Here is a 13,849-nt window from a genome sequence, read left to right on the forward strand (position 1 = left end):
TTTCTCAATATCCGAATAGGCATTAGCAAAAAATAAATGATGCTCTTAGAATGTGGTTAGATAGCGTGTTTTTCATGGGACTACTTAGGTGGCAGTCCCTGGGGTTGCGGGGGCCATGGCCCCCAACATCTCATTCAATAGTTTGCCTTGGGGAGGTGCCAGTCCCTGGGTGTGCATGGGGGGCTGGAGCCCCCCAAGCATTACTATTTCCTTATGGCCCTGAGATCTGTCAGTCTTGGAATCTGCAGAGGGAGGCTGCAGGGCCTCCCATGCATTATTTTCTATGTATTTCTGTGTCTCGGTTAGGTGGTGAGCCCCGGTACAGCAGGGGAGCCATGAGGCTCCCCTTAAATAATTATATGACTGCCCACTTTGAATAGCCTGAGGGGAGGGGCCCTGTGCTACCCCATCTATATTTCCATTATGCCCCGGGGACATGGCTGATTTAAAATATAGCGCAGGAGCCTACGTTTGTTTTTAGTTTTTTTTATTTCAGCAGGAGTAACAGATCCAGCGCATCTCCCACCAAAATTACTTTTAAAAAAATGCTATTTTGGCCCTGGGATCCCCCGTGCCCCCACAAAGGCCTAGGGGTTCAGGGTGTTTCTACCCTGCCACCTTTACTTTTCTTTTTTTGTTGTTTTTACTTATGTCTCTGTTCTTCACAATATGGCTGCCAGCACTTCCTGGTTTGAAGTCTTGGCAGCTAATCTGACCTCAGGCAGGAGATCGGGAGGAGTCCCTTACGGAACCAAGAGCTATCTTTCTGCCAAATTTGGTGTAAGTCCAATCTGCAATTCGGGCTGCAACTGAGTCTAAAGTTTCCTACAGAAATTAACATGGAGAAAACGTGTTTTGGGACTTTTTCTTGTCCCTTGCCCTTTTTCTAGGCCGCTGCTTTACAGATCAGCGCACAATTTTCAAGACCTCTATTTAAGTGGCAGGCAAATTCATTTTGAAAATTTTGAGAGGATTCATCAAACAACACCAACATTTTTGGCATATGAAAGTCCTCTCTTCCTATGGAAACTACATCCTAACTATAACTAACTACTGTCCATCAGCAGTAGATAATACATATATTATATTGCACTCTGTAGTTATAGTTAGGACCTAGTTATAAGAGGGGAAGTGTTTTTTCATTTGGTAATGACTTTGGTGATGGCTGAAAAACTTCATAAATGTTCCTAAAAAATAATTCATCCAACTCAGCTCCATCCTGGAAATTTCAAGTAGGACCAAGTCCAAAAACACAATTTATCCTTTCATATATAAATTGAATAGTGATACCGCAAAAATGACCAAACCGATTACACCAAATTTGGCAGAAAGCTGGATATTAGTAAAAAAAAAGGCTCTCTTTGTTGTGATTTGGGGTAACTCCATTCAGTAGTATTTGAGATATTTGGGGTAAAACACTTTGCATGTCTGGGTGGTTCGGTTTGTAGGAGGCCCATAAGAGATCTGTGATCATGCAACTTGAAATAGGCTAGAGATCAAATTGAATGGTGGGGCTTCTGTTCCCATTGGCTGTCTCACTACCATGGGAGTGAAAAGCTGATTGATTGGCCGCAACATGAACAGAAAGGTTGCAGCCTCCATTTCAGAACACAAGACTCAGTGCCTATGTCCTGAAAAAATAAATAAATATGAGGGAGGAGGGTAAAGGTATACCCCCTGATTTAAATGTGATTTTATTTTTAGATTTCCACTATTGTATGGGTGCACGGTGGAAGGCAGTGAGTACCCCTGGGCTTCAGTTGGAGTCCCTCAGGAGCACTGGGGGGGAGAGTGGAGGGTCATACTGGTTACTGCAAGGCACTCCGGGGTTAAAAAAAATTAAAAAGAAAAACTGGGGTTGAGCATCTGTGGTGGGTTCCACAACGAGGCAGTTGGCCATGGGGCATTTGGTCACGCACAGCGAGCATTAGCTGCCTGCAGCCAATCCCAAACCACAGAGTGCCAAAGGCCAAGTCTGGGGAGGTAGATAGCTACTCTTGGAGAGCTAAAGTCAGAGCATGGCCGCAAGCCAGACTCTGCTCCCAACTACACACTGCATATGATCAAAGGCTGTGCACTGTGGGGGTTGGCTGCCTGCAGGTAGTCAATCACAGGGCCTCGTCTTCAGCAGTGCATGGCGTGGGTTTGTCGTTATGTATGATGATAACATTTTGCTTTACATTAAATAAAAACATAGAAATTTACTGGACTAAATAATGACTAAAGTGATATATATAGTTAGGTGAAAATGCCAGTTTAAATTTAAAATAAAAATAACACTGACATTTAACAGTTATAGGTATTTTAAGAAATTATATAACTTGCACCCTCATCATGCACTTCTTATGACCCCACATATTATAACAGTCATTGCATGTCTATTGACATCATTGATAGCATCACTGTGAACTGACAGCATTGATGACAATAGTGTTCTTGACATGGGCACGACGTATCGTTACTTGAAATAACTATACCTATTGAAATTCTGTGTTTTTTGTATTAAATCATTGTATTTAAGCTGACAGCTTCACCTACCTATAGCATCACTTTAACTTTTAGTTGTTTCAGTAATATTTTCTTTTTTTTGCGAAGTGAGATAATATTATCATACCTAATTAAAGGTCCATTTAAACGTTGTTTTTGTCAGTGAATATATATATTGTCTGCTGGTGGTAGCCAGCCGGAGATTATAGTTAGGACCTGGTTTCCATAGGCAAAGAGTATTTTAACTTGCTTATTTTATATCTTTGGCACTGTTTGATGAATCTTCACAAAATATTCCCCTCAAAAAGTGTGCTGCTGCATCCTATTGTATATGTAATGTGTCAGGGGGGTCTGTCCAGCAAGGGCAGAGAAATATGGGGCGGGGTCAAAACATTTGCATTTCCTGTGTTCAGTCCCATTGAGGTTTTAGACAAGACAACAGCCCGAACCACTGAACTGAATTACACAAAATTTGGCAGAAAGCTAGATCTAGGTCTAGAAAGTGATATTTTTGTGTTTTGGTGTAAATTTGTTCAGTAGTTTTTTTGAGATATTGAAGAAAACCCAAATTTGGATATCTAATGTTGTTAGTACTTTATGAATATTCCTGATATAGTGCAGAGATGTCTTTGGCTGCTAACACTTCAACCAGGAAGTTTGAGGAGTCATCTTGGGACTCAGCCTCAGCCGCTTCCCTCGTAAAAATAAAGAAAAGGGTGCAGGATATAAATACCCTGACCCCCTAGCCCTGATGCTTGAGTTCTCCAAGGAACCCACCAGGATTAAAATAGTCTCTTTAAAAAAAAAATTGCTGCAGTGAAATTGTGAGTTTTGTGAATTTGAGGCAAAAATTTAAATAAAATCAAGCTCCGTCTCCTGCGTTTGGTTAAAGATTAGGCCTCAGGTGGCCAGGTTCTGTGGACATTGCATATATATTAAACCTTGAAGGGGTCTGCAAGCAGCCCACCTCCTCAGACTCTTTTGAGCCCCTGGGACCACCACCTTCCCAGGACTTTAGGTAAATAATTGAGGAGGTCAATGCAGAACACCCTTGTTGTGCTGTTAAGAGCCCGCAGAACCACCACCTCACTGGGCATTAACAGAAAATTGGAGGGGACCACGTAGACCACCTCCTTGTGGCCTTAAGAGCCCCAGGGATCACCACCTCCCTGGGCTTGATTGAAATGAAAAAAAACAAGGGGGATACCACTTCCCAAGGCTTTGGTAAATTTTTAGAAGGAGTGGGCATGAGCGACCCCCTCCTGGGACATTCTTGGCCCTGGGGACCACCACCTTCCTGGGGTAGCCCCCTCAAAGAGAAAGGAAGGGGGCTATGTGGCCCCCCTCCTAGAACCATTAATGGCCCTAGCGAGATGCCCACCTTGGGAGATAGCAGTTTTCTCTCTCTTGGCAGGAGAATTGAAAGGTCCCATCAAGTGAAAGCAAAAAATAGTGCCACACCCTGTGGGTGGGCACAGGAAAACTGCTCCCACTTGCTGGTAGAGGAGTTTTTATGTTTCCCTGTCTGCTGTCAAGTGGGCAGGAAAATATATGACAGAATTGCCCCCCACATGCTTTGCACATCATTTTATGCTTCTGGGTATGTGTGTGAGTATTATTGCTCCTGCTGGAAGTTGAGAGTGAGCAGGGACCGTGGGGGCAATGAGGATCCCCCGTGATGCCCAACCTAGCAGATTGGGTCTCCTGGGTGGACTCCAGGGAATCCGGGTGCAAGTGGCCAGGCCTCAGGGGATGGGGTCCGTGAGGCGGAATTGTCCCGGGGCTGAGGGCGATGTGACTTCCACTTCCCCATGAACAGACAAGTGGGTTTCTACTCCTGTCCTGGTGGGAGCACAATCCATGATTCTCCCTTTAAATTAATAGGAGTTTGCAAATGTACTAAAGACTTGGAAGCTCTGCCTGTTTGGACACATTAATCTACCTTAGTAGTATGAAAAGGTCTTCCCACCTCTTGCCATGATGATGGACAGCTTAACAAAAACCCCCCAGCATGTTTCCATACAATTTTGTTGGCATGTTCTTTATGTCCAGGAATATGAGGACATCTCCACCAAATAAAGAACCACTTACTTTGTATAGTTAAGGGGAAGAACCCATGTTTGTTGTAGATTTACCTCTCTGTTGTCTTGTTGTTTTCTCTATGGAAGGATTCATATTATCACAGATTTCTGGATAAAGAGTAGACGCATGAGGAACTAAATTGCCAAAATGCACACAAGGTCACTGGAAACATTTCTTAGTGGTCCATTATGCAGCTGTAGCATAGAATAAACCCTAGGGGGCTTATTCACAAACCATTTGCACAGCCGGTGTGCCACTTTTAAGATTGGAAAAAGTGGCACACTGGCGGCGCAAGGAGCTTGTAAATAAGTCCCTAGACATTTACCCAACAAGGTAGCACTTACCAATTAACCAGTAGAAAGTACTCCAGTTGGGTTGGCATTTTGCCTAAAACTGTGAACTCTAGTTGGATAAACAGACATGTGGGGTTTTGTTCTGGCCCTGATGCTCATTTCACAGAAATCAAACCTTAACAGGAAGCACTTACACATATAAACATAGACGGTGCCCCAGTTGACTCACACAGCTCACACAGTCACACAAGCCTTCACAGATCCACATCGGCACTCACACACTCACATAGGTACTCACAGACCCAACCACAAACCCACACAGGAACTCACAGACCTACACAGGCACTCACTCATCCACACAGGCACTCATATGCCCACTTAAAGACATAATCACACACCCACTAAGACACTCACAGACCCATCCAGCCACTCACACACCCAGTCACCGTCCCATACAACTCACATACCCACTCTCAGACCTATACAACTAGTCACACATCTACTCACAGACCCATACAGCCATTCACACACCAACCAAAACACTCACATACTCCCAAAGACTCATATAGCTACTCACACAACCAGCACTCACTGACCTACACAGTCACTCACACACCCACTCTCAAAGGTGAAAGATTATAATTAAGAAAAAAAATAAAAACATTCACTGAACAAATAGTTATGATATAACATTTAAAAAACATAGCAATTCACTGAAAAAACTGAGGTTATAGAGATGCTATAGATCGGAAACAGAATTATGAAAAAAAACTAAAAATTAAGTGAATTAAACAAAGGTTACATGGACAAATATAGTTAGGAAAAAACATTAAAAACCCCTAGAAATTCACAGAAAAAAACGAAAAGTTACAGGGATAATATAGTTAGGCTCAGCAATGCTCTTGCACAAAACCAGTGAAAAACAGCAATTGTAGTGGTCTAAGGTAACTATACTTTATGCCCCGGCAATGCACTGCTTATGACCTTTTACATTACATCATTCATGACATGGTCAGTGACATCACTGATGGGTGTGTGAGTAGCTATATGGGTGAGTGTATGGTTATTCGAGCGGCTGTATGGGTAAGTGATTGGTTGTATGAATTTTTTTGTGGGTACGTGGGTAGTTGTGTGAGTGGCTGTACAAGTAAGTGAGTGGGAGTGTGAGCCTCTAAGGAGGAGTAAGTGGGTACACTAGTATACTGGTATGGATTTGTGAATGAGTATTTTAGTGGTTGTGTATGTGTGTCAGTGGGTGTACAAGAGGTTCGATGGGGTGTGAGCAGTTCAGTGATGTCATTTGAGATGACATTAGTGATGTCATCAGTGATGTCACTGACCATGTCATGAGTGATGTAATATGTGAGGTCATAAACAGTGCATTGCGGGGGTGTAACTTATAGTTAACTCAGGCAACTATAACTGCTAATTTTCATTGGATTTGTACAAGTGAAATATGAGCCTAACTTTAATGCCCCTGTAAGTCTTGTATTGTGTTTTTATCTAGGAACCTAACTCAATATTTCTATTTTATGCCTTTGTGCGGTTATAATCAACAATATCCCCATGAACGCATAAGAATCAAATCCATATTAGGTCGTAGCCCATGCAGTCACATTCAGCAAAGCTACTTCCCCGGACTCCTAGAAAGCACAACGAGTTCTCTAAACAAACCAAACCTCCAGCAACCTGGGAAATCCCCGTTTGCTTTTGTTTTGATTTCATCCTAGAACTCCTGCGAAGCACGGCAAGAACGGCCAGTTCTTAGTGACATCTTTATTGACGTCTTATGTCCAAACCTTACGTCAAACCCGGCACCTTTCAGGTATAAATATACCAACGTGGCCTTAAGCAAACACACGGTGGTGGTTTTGGAGCAGAGCAGTTATCTACTTGTCAGAGAGCCCAGCTGATGCGAGAGCCCACGGACGCTGCCCCTCCTCTTTGACGCGCTGAGAAAGACGCTGTCTTTTTCTCCAGCCGAGAAAATCCAGCTCCGGCGTTTCCAGCCTACTCTTGCGGGTTGCTGGGATATCGAGTCCTGACAGAGAGATACCAGACCTCCTGCTTTCTAATACCAAGGTACGGAACTGACTAAACCCTTAAAGAGAATTCTTGATTCTGATTCTTGGCAAAACAAACTTAACTTAAACTGCTACTTACTTACTCCTTCCTACGTATTAGGCTTAGGTCAGGTACACCGGGGTAGGCGTATTTTAGAAGCACCAGTTGAGTACGTTAGTCAATGTATATATGTATGTATAGATTTTATCCATTTTAAGTGTCTTATGGCTAAGAAACCATATCAATGCTTTTACAGTATTATTTCATAATACTCCTTTTACTGTACGCACTTTACTTTACATTAAGTATTGCAATTGTGGCAATTCATTTCTCTTGCATGAGAAGGAAGACTGCTCAATAAATTATACCTTTTATTGAAAACGCCCGTCTCTCTCTCTTCTCTGCACTCTGGTGAAACTAAGTACGCACAATTGACTGAGTGAAATAGCTGTCTATTGTTTTCACACGACTCTAGAGATACACTCTTATTCTGAGGGAGCAAAGTTGTCATGTTATATGGTGTTCCAAACACGAACAGGAGAATCTTCTTAATAGCAGATGTACACATGGGATTGGGTCTAAGGCACCAAGGGATCAAGGAATCACTGAAAGAATTACAATCAGAATACTGCTGGCCGGGGATGAGCGTGCAATATTATAAATTTGCAATGAACTGCCAAGACTGCAACAGAGATCGCAGTGGCAAACCGACCGGAGTGTTGCCATGCCCCTTGATGTAGTTAGCGTAAGTCTATCTACACGTAAAATCCGGCAACCCATGAATTTCTTTTTAAGACTAATATTCACTTAAAAATACAGGCCCCAGCACTCGGCTGACGCCAGAACTGTTATAAAAGATTTGCGAGTCTTTATCGGCATATACGCAATTGGCATGCTACATTCTGACCAGGGTCCTGCTTTTAGCTCTCGAGCTTATAAGGAGGCCATGACCAGCATGGGCATTGCATTGCGGTACTCTTGTCCCTTCCATCCTGAGGGAAATTGGATTGTGGAAAGAAAAAACCAGGACATAAAGCAATCTATAACGGCAAGGGTATTAGGTTCGGGTGATGGGTGGGTCCAACATTTAACAAGTGTCCAACGTAGTCTTAACAATCTGCCAAGAAATTCTATAAAAGGTTTCAGTCCGTACGAACTATTGTTCGGTACTAGAATGCATATTCAGGACTTAGATAGTCAGATTTCAGTGGTAGAAATGCTTTGATATCAAAGATCGTTTGGCTGTTTTACAGGAATTAAATGAAACAAGAAAAGCCCTGAGCAACATAAAGTTAAAGCAACAGCCGACAGCCACTGAAGATACACCACCTGTCCCAGCAAGGCCTGTCTGGATTCCAAAGATTGGGGATCTGGTCAGAGAAAAGATCGCGGTGAAGAAGGAATTTGGGCCTTCTTACAGAAAAGCAGTACCTGTCTTAGCTGTCAACAGAACAAGATCAGTTGTACTACCGCCCCTTGCTGGTAAAAAGGAGAACCGAGTTGTACCCATCGACCTGGTAAAACCACAATCATGTGGCCAATAATAAGTAGTAGGCCCAGTGGTCCCCCAAGAAGTATCAGAATACCAAAATTTGCTACAATCCAAGAGGTTCAAACTGAGAGACTAATCACATTTGATAAACCTGCAGTGAATAAAAAAGGACTATGCAACAATGCCATGGAACTTGTGCCTCTTGAAACCCAAATCACAACAGTTCGTCAAGAAACACCTTTCTACAACGATGTAGCCTCAGACTATGCTAATGAAAGAAAAAAGTATAAAGCAAATGAAAATTCCGAAGCAATTCCAACAATTGACAGAACTGCATCTGGCTACTTCATCAATTTTGATAACTTTTCTGAAGATCCAAGCGAACCTGAAAAAAACGCCAGCAACAAAAAGTTTTAAAGACAAAGTAACTGAACTCTTTCATCAACTCAAAGAATCATATCTGGATGCACCATTGATTGAATATTGGATTGTATTAGGCGTACTTATACTCCTTCTCGGTCTAATCTTGGTACTAAATTTAGGAACATTTATTACAGTACAATGGACACAGCAAGCCAGAACATCAACTTGGTCCTAAAGCCACACAAATCATCTCACATCGAGAAACGAGAACTTTCATCAGTGAATGTCACAGACATTCCAATACCCGGCGGGGTAGCTTGGGACAAAACGGATTACGAAATCTATGGCCCGGTTTAACTCTTGAAATATCCACATCAGTTCAAGGTTTCATTAAGTGACTTTGTAAAACTAAGTACATTCTCTGATGATTGGGACTTTGAAAGTATAAATAATATGATGTCTGATTTAGTGATGTCAGCAAAATGTACAGAACATGATTACTTACAGGGTTCATCGAATTATGAACAGATGTACTGCTACAATCACTACGCACATCACTACTTGCATAAATCTGCACAACCTAGAAATGTTTTTAACTATAATCAATGGGAACATTGTGCAACTCCACCCAAAAGCAGTTCGAAGACATTTTATGAGAAATTCCCATACTTCTCAGGGTTTAACACAAGTGATGCAGAAACGTTTTATTTTAAACTGTCAGAAAAGACAGGGATAAAAACAATGTTGACAAATACTAAATTGATTTATTCAGAAACATTTTATGAAAAAATGATTACATTTGGTTTTGATTACTGGAAAAACAACATTGAAACGAAAACTATCTGGGGTTCAAAAGATTGGCAGGTACAAGGTTTAGAAGCATTATCTAGAGCCTGCATGATCCCAGAACAAATAATATTCTTGAATGACATCATTCAACAGACTACTTGTCTTGGCCTAGCTAAGATTAAAGACTTAAACAAACCGTCTATTCCAAAGCCAATACCTGACTATAATAGCACTACAGACGTTGAGATAGACGTATCCCATATTTTACACCAAAACAGAACACATCCTGATTGGAAAAAATGGTTGATCTGGCCCACAGACACTAATAACTGTCAAGATAGATTCCTGAACAAACAACAGGGATTCAAAATTACCAGACCAGACCCTAGATACTCCCAGAGACAACATCCAGGTATAGTTACAACATACAGTGTGGGGAAACTATGCCTTGAGTGGCTAGAGAAATCCACACTGGCTGAAATTAAGCAACACTTGACTTTACTTACAGACGGTGCAGACTTGCGTGATTTCATAATGGGACCACGCAAACAGTGTCAAAAACGTTTCATAGCGTCCGGTATATACGCTGCGTACAACGAAGCTTGGAAAGTAATGCAAATTGAAACGGCAGAAAAAATACGAGAAATTTATCGTATTCATTTGGAAAAATCACTTTCTGTTGTGGACAAAGGGTTAATGACTCTGTCCTCCAGAATATATTCACTGGACAGTATTGTATCATCTGCTATCGATATAATAGATCAGGACTTACTAATGTTACAACACGGTCAGTCCCAATTACGTTCTATTGTACAGCTTGGCTGGACGTTGCAAAATCTGCGTTCGGGCTATGTGCCTTGGCGTTTAATCAACACAACGTCATTATTCTCTATCTTTAACCTTACTGATAAACAAATCAGTTTGGCACAAAAAGGCGCAGACTATACGATTCTGAGCATTGAAAAACTTGAGAGATTACCGTTGACAATGTCAGAAAGACCTGTCATTGAATGGATAATACACGGAATATTCACAATTCCGATAACAACTTTTCAATTTAAAATTTGCCAGGAGTATATACCAGCAGGCCAGTATGAAAGGTTGGGTAAAGGGTATATTAAGTCATCATGGAAATTACCTTACATACACATGTTATAGTGACAAAAAACAGAATGTATTTCTTAGTGGTAACAATTGTAAACGATCACTGAGCGGTATACTTCTGTGCCAAGGTATTAACTTGCATGGGGCCTGTGAGGGGACTTCAAATAACCTTTCATGCCACTAGCACGGCATACCTGCCACACAAATAGAGCCATTCTTTAGACAACTTTCTAACGGGAGTTACGTTCTAATAACGGACCACAGCTGTTGTGGCATGGTGCCAGGGAAAGCCTAATCGTAAGTGTTAGTTCCATGGTCACTTGCTGTATGCAAGTATTGTATCCAAACGGCTCTCCTGATACGGAGACGACGATTTGGCCTTCTTTGAATATCTCTTCTATACGAATTGATACTTTAAGCAGAATGAAGTCTGTTCTTTTACAGACAACCGTGCCTTTTACGTCATCAAAAGAAACTTATGATCTGCAAGTTGCAAGGACAACAGCATAGATACATACACTTTTATCAACTAATTGCCCCGTGAATTTCGTAGAAATGCTAAGCCAAATCCTAAACATGTCAGATACCAGTGGCATCGCAAATGGATTTAGGTCAATTTTTTCGGGACTGTTGACTCCCTTCGAATCAGTCCTGGGCATCTTTCCCAATTTTGTCCATTCTGTCTTTGGCGGTCTACCACTACTTTTGAGACTCGTAGCAGGAATTTTATTTTTGATCCTTCTGCTCCGATATGGCAAGCCAAGTCGCAGACAAAACTCCAGCAACGATGGAAGAAACGATCCTAGCTATACGCTATCGGGACCGCATAACTAAAGTCCTTGGATTAGCCCGGCTAAGAGATCTGAATATGACCTGGTTTCTTTCATTCAGACCAATCTTGCAAAATTGCATCTTACCTGTGCTTCGATGTATGCTATGTGGAGAAGAATGCGTGTTGGACACCTGTCTTACACTACAATCAGCAGTACCAATGGATATCGATACTTTGCTAAGTCCTGTAACGGCTCATGCATCGTGTTGTCCCCAGCGGTTACCAATCCTGATGACGGCATTTGTTGAGACTTCACCCCTACGATTAGGTGGGAGTGAAGTACGAGATGAGAGCAACATCACCCAGGTACGACCTTCTGTGAGCATTGCTGATCCAAACATCGATGATAGCGATCACGCGGAAAACTGCACTGTTTCGGCATTTTCAAACTTAGTCGAAATTTCACCTGAAGCTGTAGACTACTTTTTTGCACATCTGTCTGAAATGATGTTCTCCCCTAAACAGAGAGAATACATTTTTAAGCAACGAGCACACAGCGTTCCTCTGAACTCTGAATTCGGCCTTCGGCTTTGATAAACAAAAGCTACTAAAAATATCTGGAACTATTTTTTCCCTGAAAAACGAAAAAAAAAAAATCTTCACTTCCCGATTCCAAAATATTTACCTTTTTCTTGGCACTTGTACTCTGCTTAAAGTAGAACTATTCTTAAAGAACAGAGCTTCTATTTTTAGTAACCCTAGAGACAATATATTACCTCAGCCTCTAGCACATTTACAGTAATTGTATTTATATGTGATGGAATGGTCTCGACCTTTTTTTCTGTATTAAGAGCCATTTCATGTGTCAATTCCGCAAATCGTTCAGCCAATATATATATATGCATCCTTTTTATCTGAATGATTACACTGCTTGATAAGCGTACAGTACCTATAATCTATTTTCGTGTATTTCGCATACACCATTTTCAAATGCAATAAATGTATTTTGGGGTGGGTGGAATACACATGCACCTTTAAATGTTTACTATTGCTTAGTTTTAGTAATGACAGACATTAGATCGTGGAGTGGGTATTGTGTTTTTATCTAGGAACCTAACTCAATATTTCTATTTTATGCCTTTGTGCGGTTATAATCAATAATATCCCCATGAATGCATAAGAATCAAATCCATATTAAGTCGTAGCCCATGCAGTCACATTCAGCAAAGCTACTTCCCCGGACTCCTAGAAAGCACAACGAGTTCTCTAAACAAACCAAACCTCCAGCAACCTGGGAAATCCCTGTTTACTTTTGTTTTGATTTCATCCTAGAACTCCTGCGAAGCACGGCAAGAACGGCCAGTTCTTAGTGACATCTTTATTGATGTCTTATGTCCAAACCTTACGTCAAACCCGGCACCTTTCAGGTATAAATATACCAACGCTGCCTTAAGCAAACACAAGGTGGTGGTTTTGGAGCAGAGCAGTTATCTACTTGCCCGAGAGTCCAGCTGATGCAAGAGCCCACGGACGCTGCCCCTCCTCTTTGACGCGCTGAGAAAGATGTCGTCTTTTTCTCCAGCCGAGAAAATCCAGCTCCGGCGTTTCCAGCCTACCCTTGCAGGTTGCTGGGATATCGAGTCCTGACAGAGAGATACCAGACCTCCTGCTTTCTAATACCAAGGTACGGAACTGACTAAACCCTTAAAGAGAATTCTTGATTCAGATTCTTGTCAAAACAAACTTAACTTAAACTGCTACTTACTTACTCCTTCCCACATATTAGGCTTAGGTCAGGTACACCGGGGTAGGCGTATTTTAGAAGCACCAGTTGAGTATGTTAGTCAATGTATATATGTATGTATAGATTTTATCCATTTTAAGTCTCTTATGGCTAAGAAACCACATCAATGCTTTTACAGTATTATTTCATAATACTCTTTTTACTGTACGCACTTTACATTACATTAAGTATTGCAATTGTGGCAATTCATTTCTCTTGCATGAGAAGGAAGACTGCTCAATAAATTATACCTTTTATTGAAAACGCCCGTCTCTCTCTCTTCTCTGCACTCTGGTGAAACTAAGTACGCACAATTGACTGAGTGAAATAGCTGTCTATTGTTTTCACACGACTCTAGAGATACACTCTTATTCTGAGGGAGCAAAGTTGTCATGTCATATGATTGTCAGAAGCTAATCCCTTCTTGTCTATTAAGGGAGGTTAACCTCCTCCTCGTTTATTCGAGAAAGTTTCTAGTGACCTCTGAGCTAGCTGGCAAAACTTAAGTCTAATATAGTCAGTAGAGACCTAGTCGACCTCAGTCCTACGTCTACACTGCTGAATATATTATTCCAATGCGCAGAGCCCATTGGGAATATAGGAACTACACTACACTTGGT

The 13,849-nt window shown here is 41.5% G+C and overlaps 1 protein-coding gene across 1 annotated transcript in view; it reads right to left on the reverse strand.

The window, feature by feature from the left end:
* LOC144769650 (IgGFc-binding protein-like) overlaps positions 1 to 13,849 on the reverse strand; it is a 573,708-nt gene that overhangs the window by 344,538 nt on the left and 215,321 nt on the right. The window lies entirely within an intron of this gene.

Source organism: Lissotriton helveticus, chromosome 7, assembly GCF_964261635.1.
Source record: "Lissotriton helveticus chromosome 7, aLisHel1.1, whole genome shotgun sequence".
NCBI lineage: Eukaryota > Metazoa > Chordata > Amphibia > Caudata > Salamandridae > Lissotriton > Lissotriton helveticus.